Source organism: Dama dama, chromosome X (assembly GCF_033118175.1).
Source record: "Dama dama isolate Ldn47 chromosome X, ASM3311817v1, whole genome shotgun sequence".
Classification (NCBI taxonomy): Eukaryota; Metazoa; Chordata; class Mammalia; order Artiodactyla; family Cervidae; genus Dama; species Dama dama.
The window spans coordinates 87691702-87705847 of NC_083714.1; positions in this window are offsets into that span (position 1 = coordinate 87691702).

The window sequence follows — 14146 nt, forward strand, 5'->3', positions numbered from 1 at the left end:
AGTGGTGTTGAGCATCTTTTCATGTGTTTGTTAGCCATCTGTATGTCTTCTTTGGAGAAATGTCTGTTTAGTTGTTTGGCCCATTTTTTTAAATTGGGTCATTTATTTTTCTGGCATTGAGCTGCAGGAGCTGCTTGCATATTTTTGAGATTAATTATTTGTCAGTTGCTTCATTTGCTATTATTTTCTCCCATTCTGAAGGCTGTCTTTTCATCTTGCTTATAGTTTCCTTTGTTGTGCAAAAGCTTTTAAGTTTAATTAGCTCCCATTTGCTTATTTTTGCTTTTCTTTCCCTTATTCTCAGAGGTGGGTCATAGAGGATCTTGCTGTGATTTCTGTCAGACAGTGTTTTGCCTATGTTTTCTACTAGCTGTTTGATAGTTTCTGGTCTTACATTTAGATCTTTAATCCGTTTTGAGTTTACTTTTGTGTATGGTGTTAGAAAGTGTTCTAGTTTCATTCTTTTACAGGTGGTTAACCAGTTTCTCAGCACCACTTGTTAAAGAGATTGTCTTTTCTCCATTGTATATCATTGCCTCCTTTGTCAAAAAGATAAAGTATCCATAGGTGCGTGGATTATCTCTGCACTTTCTAATTTGTTCCACTGATCAAAATTCTGTCTTTGGGCCAGTACTATACTGTCTTGATAACTGTAGCTTTGTACTACAGTCTGAGGTCAGGAAGGTTGATTTCTCCAGTTCCATTCTTCTTTCTCAAGATCGCTTTGGCTATTCGAGAATTTTTGTATTTCCATACAAATTGTGAAATTATTTGTTCTAGTTCTGTGAAAAATACTGGTAGCCAGCCTGATAGGGATTGCATTGAATCTATAGATTTCTTTGCGTAGTATAGTCATTTTCACTATATTGATTCTTCCAATTCATGATCATGGTATATATCTCCATCTATTTGTGTCCTCTTTGATTTCTTTCATCAGAGTTTATAGTTTTCTATATATAGGTCTTTTGTTTTTTAGGTAGATATATTCCTAAGTATTTTATTCTTTTCATTGCAATGGTGAATGGGATTGTGTCCTTAATTTCTATTTCTGTTTTCTGTTAGTGTACAGGAATGCAAGGGATTTCTGTGTATTAATTTTATACCCTACAATTTTACTATATTCATTGATTAGCTCTAGTAATTTTCTGGCGGTGTCTTTAGGGTTTTCTATGTGGAGGATCATGTCATCTGCAAACAGTGAGAGTTTCACTTCTTCTTTTCCTATCTGGATTCCTTTTATTTCTTTTTCTGCTCTGATTGCTGTGGCAAAAACTTCCAAAACTATATTGAATAGTAGTGGTGAGAGTGGCCACCCTTGTCTTGTTCCTGACTTTAGGGGAAATGCTTTCAATTTTTCACCATTGAGGATAATGTTTGTGGGTTTATTGTATATGGCTTTTATTATGTTGAGGTATGTTCCTTCTATTGTGCTTTCTGGAGGGTTTTTTATCATAAATTCATGTTGAATTTTGTCAAAAGCTTTCTCTGCATCTATTGAGATAATCATATGGTTTTTATCTTTCAATTTGTTAATGTGGTGTATCACATTGCTGCTGCTGCTGTGCTAAGTCGCTTCAGTTGTGTCTGACTCTGTGCGACCCCATAGACAGAAGCCCACCAGGCTCCTCTCTCCCTGTGATTCTCCAGGCAAGAATACTGGAGTGGGTTGCCATTTCCTTCTCCACATCTCCTCTTGACCACTTCTAATTTACCTTGATTTACCGGGGAGTTCATATTTCAGTGTCCTATCTTTTTGCCTTTTTATATGGTTCATGGGGTTCTCAAGGCAAGAATTTTGAAGTAGTTTGCCATTCCATTCTCCAGTGGACCACGTTTTGTCAGAACTCTCCACCATGACCCATCCATCTTGGCTGGCCCTACACGGCATGGCTCATAGTTTCATTGAGTTAGACAAGGCTGTGGTCCATGTGATAAGTTTGATTAGTTTTCTGTGATTATGGTTTTCATTTTGTCCACCCTCTGATGAATAAGGATAAGAGGCTTATGGAATCTTCTGGATGGGAGAGACTGACTTTGGGGCAATCTGGGTCTTGTTCACAGATCCCACAGAGACCGATCTAGACCTGTGTTTGCATCTTCTGCAGAGGTTCAGGTCATCAATGGCCTGTTGCAGGGGCAGGGGTTCCTGATGCAGGTACCTGTGTCACACAGCATATGAAATAAGCCCTCTTGGAGGATGTTGCCATTAACCCCAACATACAGCTGCCAAGCAGATGACCCACAAACTGAAAAACAATTATACCAAAGAAATTCTCGAAATGTTAAGAAAGCTCTAGGACCCAGAACAGATTTCCCAACATGGGGATCTGGCAAAGGGACTGAGAACCCCCAGAGAATTTGACTTTGGAGGCCAGTGGGATTTGATTACAGAACTTATACAGGACTGGGGAAACAGACACTTGGAGGGCACAAACAAAACCTCGTGTGAACTACAATCCACGAGAAAGGAGCAGTGACCCCACAAGAGACTGACCCAGACCTGACTGTCAGTGTCCAGGAGTCTCTGGCAGAGGCATTGGTTGGCAGGGGACTGCTGCAGGGTCAGGGATACTGTGTGGCAGTGCATGCATGGGACCTTTTGAAGGAGGTCACCATTATCTTCATTACCTCCACCATAGTCTAGTCTCAGGTCAAACAACAGGGAGGGAACACAGCCCAGCCCATCAACAGAAAATTGGATTAAAGATTTACTGAGCATGGCCCCGCCCATCAGATGGAACCAGATGCCATGATCTTAAATTTTAATGTTGAGGTTTAAGCCAGATTTTTCACTCTCCTCTTTCACCCACAACAAGAGGCTCTTTAGTTCCTCTCATGTGCTGCATTGACAGTGATATCATCTGCATACCTGAGGTTATTGGGATTTCTCCTGGCAATCCTTATTCCAGCTTGTGAATTCATCCAACCTGGCATTTTGCATGATGTATTCTGCATAGCAGTTAAATAAGCAGGGTGACAATATGCAGCTTTGTTGTACCCAAAGTATACACGCACATGTTCATTACAGCAGTGTTTACAATAGCCAAAACATAGAAGTAACCTAAATGCCCATTGACAGGAATGGATAAAGATGTGGTACACATATACAGTGGAATATTACTCAACTATTAAAAAACTGAAATAATGGCATTTACAACAACATGGATGGGCCTAGACATTGTCATGCTGAATGAAGTATGTCAGACAGAGAAGAAGTACTATATGACATCCCTTATATGCAGAATCTAAAACAAAATGATACAAATGAACTTACAAAACCGAAACAGACTCACAGACTTAGAGAATGAACTTATGGTTGCCAGGCAGAAGGGACAGTTAGGGAGTTTGCAATAGACATGTACACAATGCTATATTTTCAATGGATAATCAACAAGGAACTACTGTATAGCACATGCAACTCTGCTCAGTATTAGGTGGCAGCCTGGATGGGAGGGGGGATTGGGGGAGAATGGATACATATATGTGTGTGGCTGAATCCCTTTGCTGTTCACCTGAAACTGCACAACACTGTTAATCGGCTATACTCAGTCAATAATACAAAGTTTAAAAAAAAAATGAAAAAAACCTAAGTTATGAATCAGGTATTACTATGTAAACTGACTAGTTTAAATAGTACAGTAGAATACATTAAAGCTGTTTGCTCAGATGACTAAGGCTTTACTATTTGTAAAGCTTGGCTAAGGGAGTTATTCTCAGCATTTTGAATTTTAAAACTATAACTTTGTCATTTTTTCCTTTGATTTCTGGTCTTGCCTGATTGAGCTAATTAGGCTCAGTCTCATCCTTGTGGACTGTATTTCAGTTCAGTTCATTTCAGTCGCTCAGTCATGTCTGACTCTTTGCAACCCCATGGACTGTAGGACGCCAGGGTTCCCTGTCCATCACCAACTCCCGGGGCCTACTCAAACTCATGTCCATCATGTTGGTGATGCCATCCGACCATCTCATCCTCTGTCATCCCCTTCTCCTGTTCTCAATGTTTCCAAGCATCAGGGTCTTTTCCAATGAGTCAGTTCTTTGCATCAGGTGGCCAAAGTATTGGAGTTTCAGCTTCAGCATCAGTCCTTACAATGAATATTCAGGACTGATTTCCTTTAGGATTGACTTGCTTGATCTCCTTGCAGCCCAAGGGACTTTCAAGCGTCTTCTCCAACACCACAGTTCAAAAGCATCCGTTCTTCGGTGCTCAGCTTTCTTTATGATCCAACTCTCACATCCATACATGACTAATAGAAAAACAATAGCTTTGACTAGACAGACCTTTGTTGGCAAAGTAATGTCTCTGCCTTTTAATATGCTGTCTAGGTTGGTCATAGATTTTCTTTCAAGGAGCAAGTGTCTTTTAATTTCATGGCTGCAGTCACCATCTGCAGTGACTTTGGAGCCTAAGAAAATAAAGTCTGCCACTGTTTCCACTGTTTCCCCATCTATTTGCCATGAAGTGATAGGACTGGATGTTTACATTCTGGTGTTTGTAGAGATTTGCAAGAGAAAGACAGTTGCTTTTAGTTCCCCTAAGAATAGGTCTGTCACCTAAAAGATACTAAAAGTTTAATCAATAACAAGATTTATAATGAAATTGAAATTTATCTTATGAGCTCTATGTCCTAGAATTTTAGAGTTTAATGTATCATGCTTGTGTGCATGCTAAGTCCCTTCAGTTGTGTCCAACTGTTTGTGAACCTATGGACTATAGCCTGCCAGGCTCCTCTGTCTGTGGGATTCTCCAAGCAAGAATACTAGAGTGGGTTGCCATGCCCTCCTCTAGGGAATCTTCTCAATCCAGGGATCAAATCTGAGTCTTTTTTGTCTTCTGAAGTGGCAGGTATGTTCTTTACCACTAGTGCCACCTGCAAAGCCAATTTATCATGTGTCAACTACAAATTCGCACTGACCATGGGCACTTGCCACCTACCTCTACAAGGATGTAATCATGTGCTACTGAAGCCACCAACCTTCAACACCCCCTGAAAGGAATTCAGAGTGGAAAGCAGAAATGAAGCACTTTGTACCCAGGGTAAAACTGGCAGGACAAGTCTTCAGGTAGATATTTTCAGGAGCCAATTTAAGGAGCCCAATTCTTGTATCTCCTCATATTTAGAAAAGCACTAAAATCCCTCATGATGATGACTGTTATTTGTGACTGGAAAAAGTTTCATAAGACTGGTAGAAATCTTCTGGGAAAATATGTGCTTGATTGCATGTATTCCCCCTCCACCAAAACCATGCCAAGTCACTTAGTTGTGTCCAACTCTTTGCGACTCTATGGACTATAGCCCTCCAGGCTCCTCTGTCCATGGGATTCTCCAGGCAAGAATACTGGAGTGAGTTCCCATGCCCTCCTCCAGGGGATCTTCCTGATCAGGGATCAAAACTGTGTCTCTTATGTCTCCTGCATTAGCAGACAGATTCTTTACCACTACTGCCACCTGGGAAGCCCTTCTCAGAGCTATCTGAGATGCTGTTTCCCAGGTCGCAGTCCTCATTTTGCCCAACATGAAACAACTCACAGCTCTCACAATGTGCTTTTTTCTTTTTTTTTTTTAATCAACAGTTGTAATGCAACCAGTGATGTGACCCAGAGTGGACTTCCCTCCTTTGCCTGAACTCTATGAGAAAGTGGAGCTTTGGTACCAGCAGCAGCCCATTGCACTTTTTGAAAGATAGCAGGGTCTGCTCAGTTGTAGGAGACTAAGCAGTCTTGGCTGACTGGTTAGGTAAAAGGCTGACCTGACACTTCCTCAATTTGGCTGCCTTAATAGAAATTGTAAGGCTAAAAGGGAAAATATTATCAATACATGAGAGCTTTGTTCCACAGAAAAGGGACAACAGTCCTCCTGGCCAGTTATGGCTTTCTCAGGTGAGTGAGAAATTTACAGGAGTGGTAGAGGCCATGTCCTCATACTGTGCAGTGGTTCCATAGGGAAACCCATTCATTAACTGAAACACTTGCTCACCAAGGGGTGAGCTCACCAAGGGGTCATTAATAAGAATTGTCCATTCAGCAATCTGAGCACTCATGGTGGCCTTAAGCTGCTAAAGAAAGAAACTGAGACGTGTAAGAAGAGCTGAAATGAATCTGGGGTGATGCTTGGAAGAATTAAGCTCACAAGAAGCACATAGGCCCATCACACAATTTCAGTAGTGAATTTTATCCCTGACAAATTCAACAAACAATGGGAAATAGAATCTCTCAAAAACAGAAATGAGGAGCTCCAGAAAGCCAACCTCTGGCTAATACTCCAGCCCGATTCATGTATAATACGTACAGAGTTCATACTTGCAAGTACATAGTTAACTGGGAAAATTATACTAAAGGAGAGGTCAACCTAAAATGGCCAAATTGGGGTTCTTTTGATATTCCAAAATTGATATACACAGTTAAACCAGCTGGCCATAATATCAAGCAGACTGAATGGAATACTTACTTTGGTATGTAGAGCTTCCCTTGAAACTGTATCAGAACAAAAATGGCTGCTGGTAGTCTGTTACTGTCTCTCCCTCTGCTTCCCCCAAGTATCCTCTTCTATCTGAATTAACTGGCCAGATGTTATCTCTTCCAATTTTTTCAATGCCTCCACCTCTTGCTGCTCCCCTCGCTCAAGCAAAGAAGGATTAAAAAAAAAAAAAATCAGAAGTAATTATAGCTCCCTTAAGGAGAACTTAAAGCCTTAGCTAAGGAATTTCCTGATCCAAGTCAGGATCCATTGGGATTTGCTAAGGAATTCAGGTTAACCATCCAGTCCTACAAGCCCAAGTTTTCAGATCTATATCAATTATTACAGCTGTTAGTTTCTGAAAGCAAAGCAATGGAATGAATAGAGGAAGCAGGATGGAAACATCCCTTAATGGATTTGGAAACACAGGCTAAAAGTGAATGTAAGTAATTAGCTCAAAAATAATTCAAATTTATCCCACAGCTTTTCCCTAAAACTGTAGAGTGGACAGAGATTCAACAGTGCAAGCAGAGATCAAATGAATAAATTCTGGATTGTTAGGAAGGGTTTAAAAAAAAAAAAAAAAACTTCTAAGCATTATTCTGGCTTGACACCTGAGTCATTCTCTAACCATCAAAATAATCCTTTACTTAATTCTGCCTTTTTAGAAGGCTCAGATGTGGATTTGACTACTCTAGTAAAAAGACAGTGTAGGTTGGTCAAAGTTACACACAAACATTTGTTACACAGACTGATCAAGTTTTTGGAATCATTAAAAGAAATAAAAGGGTATATCCATGAAAAATAAGAAACTTCCATTGTGCCAATTAAGTACACAATGCTAGTAGGAGGTTAACTGTCTTCCAACCAGTTTCATTCCAACCCACAGAGAAACTTTGCTTGAAAGAAAATAATAAGTTCTGAAGGGAGAAGTCCTATATAAAGAACCTGATTTTTGCTTCCTGTGCCTTGAGGATCACATCTTATCTAGACACATCTCATGGTAGACACATCTCAGAATCACATCTTATGTAGATCATCTTTAATTTCTGAAACTAAAGGGGGGAAAAGGAGTATGAAGCCTTAATTTTTTTTTTCAATTCCAACTGCTATTTATAAACTAGTGAGTTTTATAATGTGATATCTAATTCATGACTAAGGTTAGAGGATGAAACTGCATATCTTGTCATCTCTGGCTGGACATATGAATGTCTCAGTATATGTCTTTGTCTTTGGATAGTATTGCTGAGGTTTATTTGTAATAACCTCCAATGTAATTGGTCTAGAGAAAAGTAAGCACTTATAGTATCAACATTAACTATAATACTTTTACTGTGCCTCACTTTAATACAAGCTGAATAAGATCTTATTGTATCTGTTGAAAACTTGTCAGCAAGGAAAGTAACTCAATGTGAAGAAACTTTAAGGAAAGAAATGTAAATGAGATAAGGACTTTTAGATAAAATTTATTAAGAATAATTATGTTTAATTACCCCAATGTTCATCGCAGCACTGTTTATAATAGCCAGGACATGGAAGCAACCTAGATGTCCATCAGCAGACGAATGGATGAAAAAGCTGTGGCAAATATACACAATGGAATATTACTCGGCCATTAAAAAGAATACATTTGAATCAGTTCTAATGAGGTAGATGAAACTAGAGCCTATTATACAGAGTGAAATAAGTCAGAAAGAAAAACACCAATACAGTATACTAATGCATATATATGGAATTTAGAAAGATGGTAACGATAACCCTGTATGAAAGACAGCAAAAGAGACACAGATGTATAGAACAGCCTTTTGGACTCTGTGGGAGAGGGCAAGGGTGGGATGATATGGGAGAACGGCATTGAAACATGTAAATTATCAAATGTGAAATGAATCGCCAGTCCAGGTTTGATGCATGATACAGGGTGCTCGGGGCTGGTACACTGGGATGACCCAGAGGGATGGGATGGGGAGGGAGGTGGGAGGGGTGTTCAGGATGGGACACACATGTACACCCATGGCAGATTCAAGTCAATGTATGGCAAAACCAATACAATATTCTAAAGTAAAATAAATAAATAAATAAAACTGAAAAAAAAAATCTCTTCAGATTTTGGTAACTTGGAAATCTAGGGTTGTGCAAAATTAAATGATGGAAGTTATTGAATAGGTAGGTCACTCCCAAATAAAATAAGACACTGAAACATTAATTACTGAGCACTGGCTTCCTCTCACAGATAAGTTAAAGATATTTTTGACTATTAATGAATATGTTAGGTGCCATCCTGAAATGTTCTCTATAAGAAAGCAAGTATTTTTAGAAATTATCACAGGTATTTGTGTTCACCAATCTATAGAGTGCTGATATAAAGGACAATTCATGGTTGCATAAAAAAAAGTAGAATTCAAGTTGATGTATGGCAAAACTAATACCGTCTTGGCTTACTTAACTCTGTATAATAGGCCCTAGTTTCATCCACCTCATTAGAACTGATTCAAATATATTCTTTTTAATGGCTGAGTAATATTCCATTGTGTATATTTACCACAGCTTTCTCATCCATTCATCTGCTGATGGACATCTAGGTTGCTTCCATGTCCTGACTATTATAAACAGTGCTGCGATGAACATTGGGGTAATTAAACATAATTTTAAAAATAAAATAAAATAAATGGCAACCCGCAAAAAAAAAAAAAAAAAGACAATTTTTCAAGCTTAAGAGACTGAGGATATGTAAATATGTGTATTTTAAAAAAGAAAACTACGATGCATTTTTTTAGTAAAGAAGGTATGAGGAATGGAATTGCATTTTATTAAGGAAAAAGGTAGTAGCTCTGACTTAGAGGTGTTTGTTACTGGATGGGCAAATTAAATGATGGCTACAGAAAGCAAGAAAGCTTTGTGGAAAGTAGACCCTGAAGAAACAGTTTTGTGCATAGTACAAGTTTTCGTAAGATGATGAACTACCTTTGATAACAGATTTTTAAGTCCCTTCCTTTTAAGTGATCTGCTCTGTATTACACTTTGAAATCTTTTATTGCAACTTGAGCTAAGTGAATAAATGTTGTTTCAGGGTGACCTATGATCCTATCTGAATGAGTGTTTTAACCTCTTGATATTTATTGAAAAAATATATTAAATTAAAATTTAATGAAGTCCTTTGACTTCTATCTAATTTCAGGATGCTTCAAAGGGCCCCTGAAATCTCCCAAAGAGAAATATTAAGCTAATTAGATTCAGTTGGTATCTTAAATTACATGGGAAATATTGTCAAATGAGTAATAAAATATTCTTAAGTTATGTTGTGTGGTAAATATGAATAATACAAATAGTTGAGAAATCATGTGGAATTCCCAAAAATGTGATATGTTCTGGTAAAATGATAGTCATAATTCTAGTTGTCATCTTAAAGTGTTATATGTCATAGCAGTAATGAAGCTTCTTTGTCAGTTCTATTGTAATCAGATTTAAATGTACATTCATAAGTCTTTTGTCATTATAGACACTTACGGTTTCACTCTAATGTCTTTGCAAAAATGCTTCCTTTTCAAGAAGAAATACAGAAAGAATCGTTGTTAAAATACAAGTTTCTAATTTTCAGACCATTATACTGAATTGGGCAAGAAACCTCCAAGGAGCGGCTGCTGCACGGGCGCAGGAGGGCCGAGAGGAGCTACTCCACGTTCAAGGTCAGGAGGGGTGGCCGAGAGAAGATACCCCTCGTCCAAGGTAAGGAGCACTGGCTGCGCTTTGCTGGAGCAGCCGTGAAGAGATACCCCACGTCCGAGGTAAGAGAAACCCAAGTAAGACGGTAGGTGTTGTGAGAGGGCATCAGAGGGCAGACACACTAAAACCATAATCACAGAAAACTAGCCAACTTGATCACAGGACCACAGTCTTGTCTAACTCAATGAAAATAAGCCATGCCTTCTGGTGACCACCCAAGACGGTTGGGTCATGGTGGAGAGGTCTGACAGAATGTGGTCCACTGGAGAAGGGAATGGCAAACCACTTCAGTATTCTTCCCTTGCGAACCCCATGAACAGTATGAGAAGGCAAAATGAGGGGATACTGAAAGAGGAACTCCCCAGGTCGGTAGGTGCCCAATATGCTACTGGAGATCAGTGGAGGAATAACTCCAGAAAGAATGAAGGGATGGAGCCAAAGCAAAAACAATACCCAGTTGGGGATGGGACTGGTGATAGAAGAAAGGTCCGATGCTGTAAAGAGCAATATTGCACAGGAACCTGGAATGTTAGGTCCATGAATCAAGGCAAATTGGAAGTGGTCAAACAGGAGATGGCAAGAGTGCTGATTCTAGGAATCAGCAAACTAAAATGGACTGGAATGGGTGAATTTAACTCAGATGACCATTATATCTACTACTGTGGGCAGGGATCCCTTAGAAGAAATGGAGTAGCATTCATAGTCAACAAAAGAGTACGAAATGCAGTACTTGAATGCAATCTCAAAAATGACAGAATGATCTCTGTTCGTTTCCAAGGCAAACCATTCAATATCACGGTAATCCAAGCCTATGCCCCAACTAGTAACCCTGAAGAAGCTGAAGTTGAACGGGTCTATGAAGACCGACAAGACCTTTTAGAACTAACACCCAAAAAAGATGTCCTTTTCATTATAGAGGACTGGAATGCAAAAGTAGGATATCAAGAAACACCTGGAGTAACAGGCAAATTTGGCCTTGGAGTACAGAATGAAGCAGGACAAAGCCTAATAGAGTTTTGCCAAGAGAACACACTGTTCCTAGCAAACACCCTCTTCCAACAAGAGAAGACTCTACACATGGACACCACCAGATGGTCAACATCGAAATCAGATTGATTATATTCTTTGCAGCCAAAGATGGAGAAGCTCTATACAGTCAGCAAAAACAAGACCAGGAGCTGACTGTGGCTCAGATCATGAACTCCTTATTGCCAAATTCAGACTTAAACTGAAGAGAGTAGGGATAACCACTAGACCATTCAGGTATGACCTAAATCAAATCCCTTATGAATATACAGTGGAAGTGAGAAGTAGATTTAAGGGACTAGATCTGATAGACAGAGAGCCTGATGAACTATGGACGCAGGTTCGTGACATTGCACAGGAGACAGGGATCAAGACCATTCCCATGGAAAAGAAATGCAAAAAGGCAAAATGGTTGTCTGAGGAGGCCTTACAAATAGCCGTGAAAAGAAGAGAAGCAAAAAGCAAAGGAGACAAGGAAAGATATTCCCATTTGAATGCAGAGTTCCCAAGAATAGAAAGGAGAGATAAGAAAGCCTTCTTCAGTGATCAATGCGAAGAAGTAGAGGAAAACAACAGAACGGGAAAGACTAAAGATCTCTTCAAGAAAATTAGAGATATCAAGGGAACATTACAGGCAAAGATGGGTTCGATAAAGGACAGAAATGGTATGGACCTAACAGAAACAGAAGATACTAAGAAGAGGTGTCAAGAATACACAGAAGAACTGTACAAAAAAGATGTTCATGAGCCAGATAATCACAATGGTGTGATCACTCACCTAGAGCCAGACATCCTGGAATGTAAAGTCAAGTGGGCCTTAGAAAGCATCACTACCAAAAAGCTAGTGGAGGTGATGGAATTCCAGTTGAGCTATTTCAAATCCTGAAAGATGATGCTGTGAAAGTGCTGCACTCAATATGCCAGCAAATGTGGAAAACTCAGCAGTGGCCACAGGACTGGAAAAGGTCAGTTTTCATTCCAATCCCAAAGAAAGGCAATGCCAAAGAATGCTCAAACTACCACAAAATTGCACTCATCTCACACCCTAGTAAAATAAGGCTCAAAATTCTCCAAGCCAGGCTTCAGCAATACGTGAACCGAGAACTTCCAGATGTTCAAGCTGGTTTTAGAAAAGGCAGAGGAACCAGAGATCAAATTGCCAATATCCGCTGGATCATCAAAAAAGCAAGGGAGTTCCAGAAAAACATCTATTTCTGCTTTATTGACTACGCCAAAGCCTTCGACTGTGTGGATCACAATAAACTGTGGAAAATTCTGAAACAGATGGGAATACCAGACCACCTGACCTGCCTCTTGAGAAGCCTGTTTGCAGGTCAGGAAGCAACAGTGAGAACTGGACATGGAACAACAGACTGGTTTCAAATAGGAAAAGGAGTACGTCAAGGCTGTATACTGTCACCCTGCTTATTTAACTTATATGCAGAGTACATCATGAGAAACGCTGGGTTGGAAGAAGCACAAACTGGAATCAAGATTGCCAGGAGACATATCAATAACCTCAGATATGCAGATGACACCACCCTTATGGCAGAAAGTTAAGATGAACTAAAAAGCCTCTTGATGAAAGTGAAAGACGAAAGTGAAAACGTTGGCTTAAAGCTCAACATTCAGAAAACTAAGATTATGGCATCTGGTCCCATCACCTCATGGCAAATAGATGGGGAGACAGTAGAAACAGTGTCAGACTTTATTTTGGGGGGCTACAAAATCAGTGCAGATGGTGATTGCAGCCGTGAACTTAAAAGACGCTTACTCCTTGGAAGAAAAGTTCTGACCAACCTAGATAGCATATTAAAAAGCAGAGACATTACTTTGCCAACAAAGGTCCATCTGGTCAAGGCTATGGTTTTTCCAGTGGTCAGGTACGGATATGAGAGTTGGACTGTGAAGAAAGCTGAGCACCAAAGAATTGATACTTTTGAACTGTGGTGTTGGAGAAGACTCTTGAGAGTCGCTTGGACTGCAAGGATATCCAACCAGTCCATCCTGAAGATTAGCCCTGGGTGTTCATTGAAAGGACTGATGCTGAAGCTAAAACTCCAATACTTTGGCCACCGCATGCAAAGAGTTGACTCATTGGAAAATACCCTGATGCTGGGAGGGATTGGGGGCAGGAGGAGAAGGGGACGACAGAGGATGAGATGGATGGATGGCATCACCGACTCGATGGGCATGAGGTTGAGTAAACTCCTGGAGTTTTTGATGGACAGGGAGGCCTGGCGTGCTACGATTCATGGGGTCGCAAAGAGTCGGACACGACTGAGCGACTGCACTGAACTGAACTAATGAGATTCATAAACCGCTAACAAAAAGAGTTAACAAAATACTCAGTCAACTGCTGAAAGTGGTTACTATTTTTATGAATTCTGTCTGAAAAATTACAGGTCTCAGTCTGTGTTTTCCAGGTATAAGGAAAAACATCCCCTCAAACTAATTATCAGTTCAGTTCAGTTGCTCTGGTCATGTCCGACTCTTTGGGACCAATGGACTGCAGCATGTTAGGCTTCCCTGTCCATCACCAACTCCTGGAGCCTGTTCAAGCTCATCTCCATTGAGTTGGTGATGACATCCAACCATCTCATCCTCTTTTCCTCTCGCCTTCCATTGTTCCCAGCATCAGCATCTTTTCTAGTGAGTCAGTTCTTCACATCAGGTGGACAAAATATTGGAGCTTCAGCTTCAGCATCAGTCCTTCCAATGAATATTCAGGACTGATTTCCTTTAGGATGAACTGGTTTGATCTCCTTGCAGTCCAAGGGACTCTCAAGAGTCTTTTCCAACACCACAGTTCAAAAGTATCAATTCTTCAGTGCTCAGCTTTCTTCACAGTCCAGCTCTCACATCCATACATGAATACTGGAAAAAATATAGGTTTGACTAGACGGACCTTTGTTGGCAAAGTAATGTCTCTGCTCTTTAAT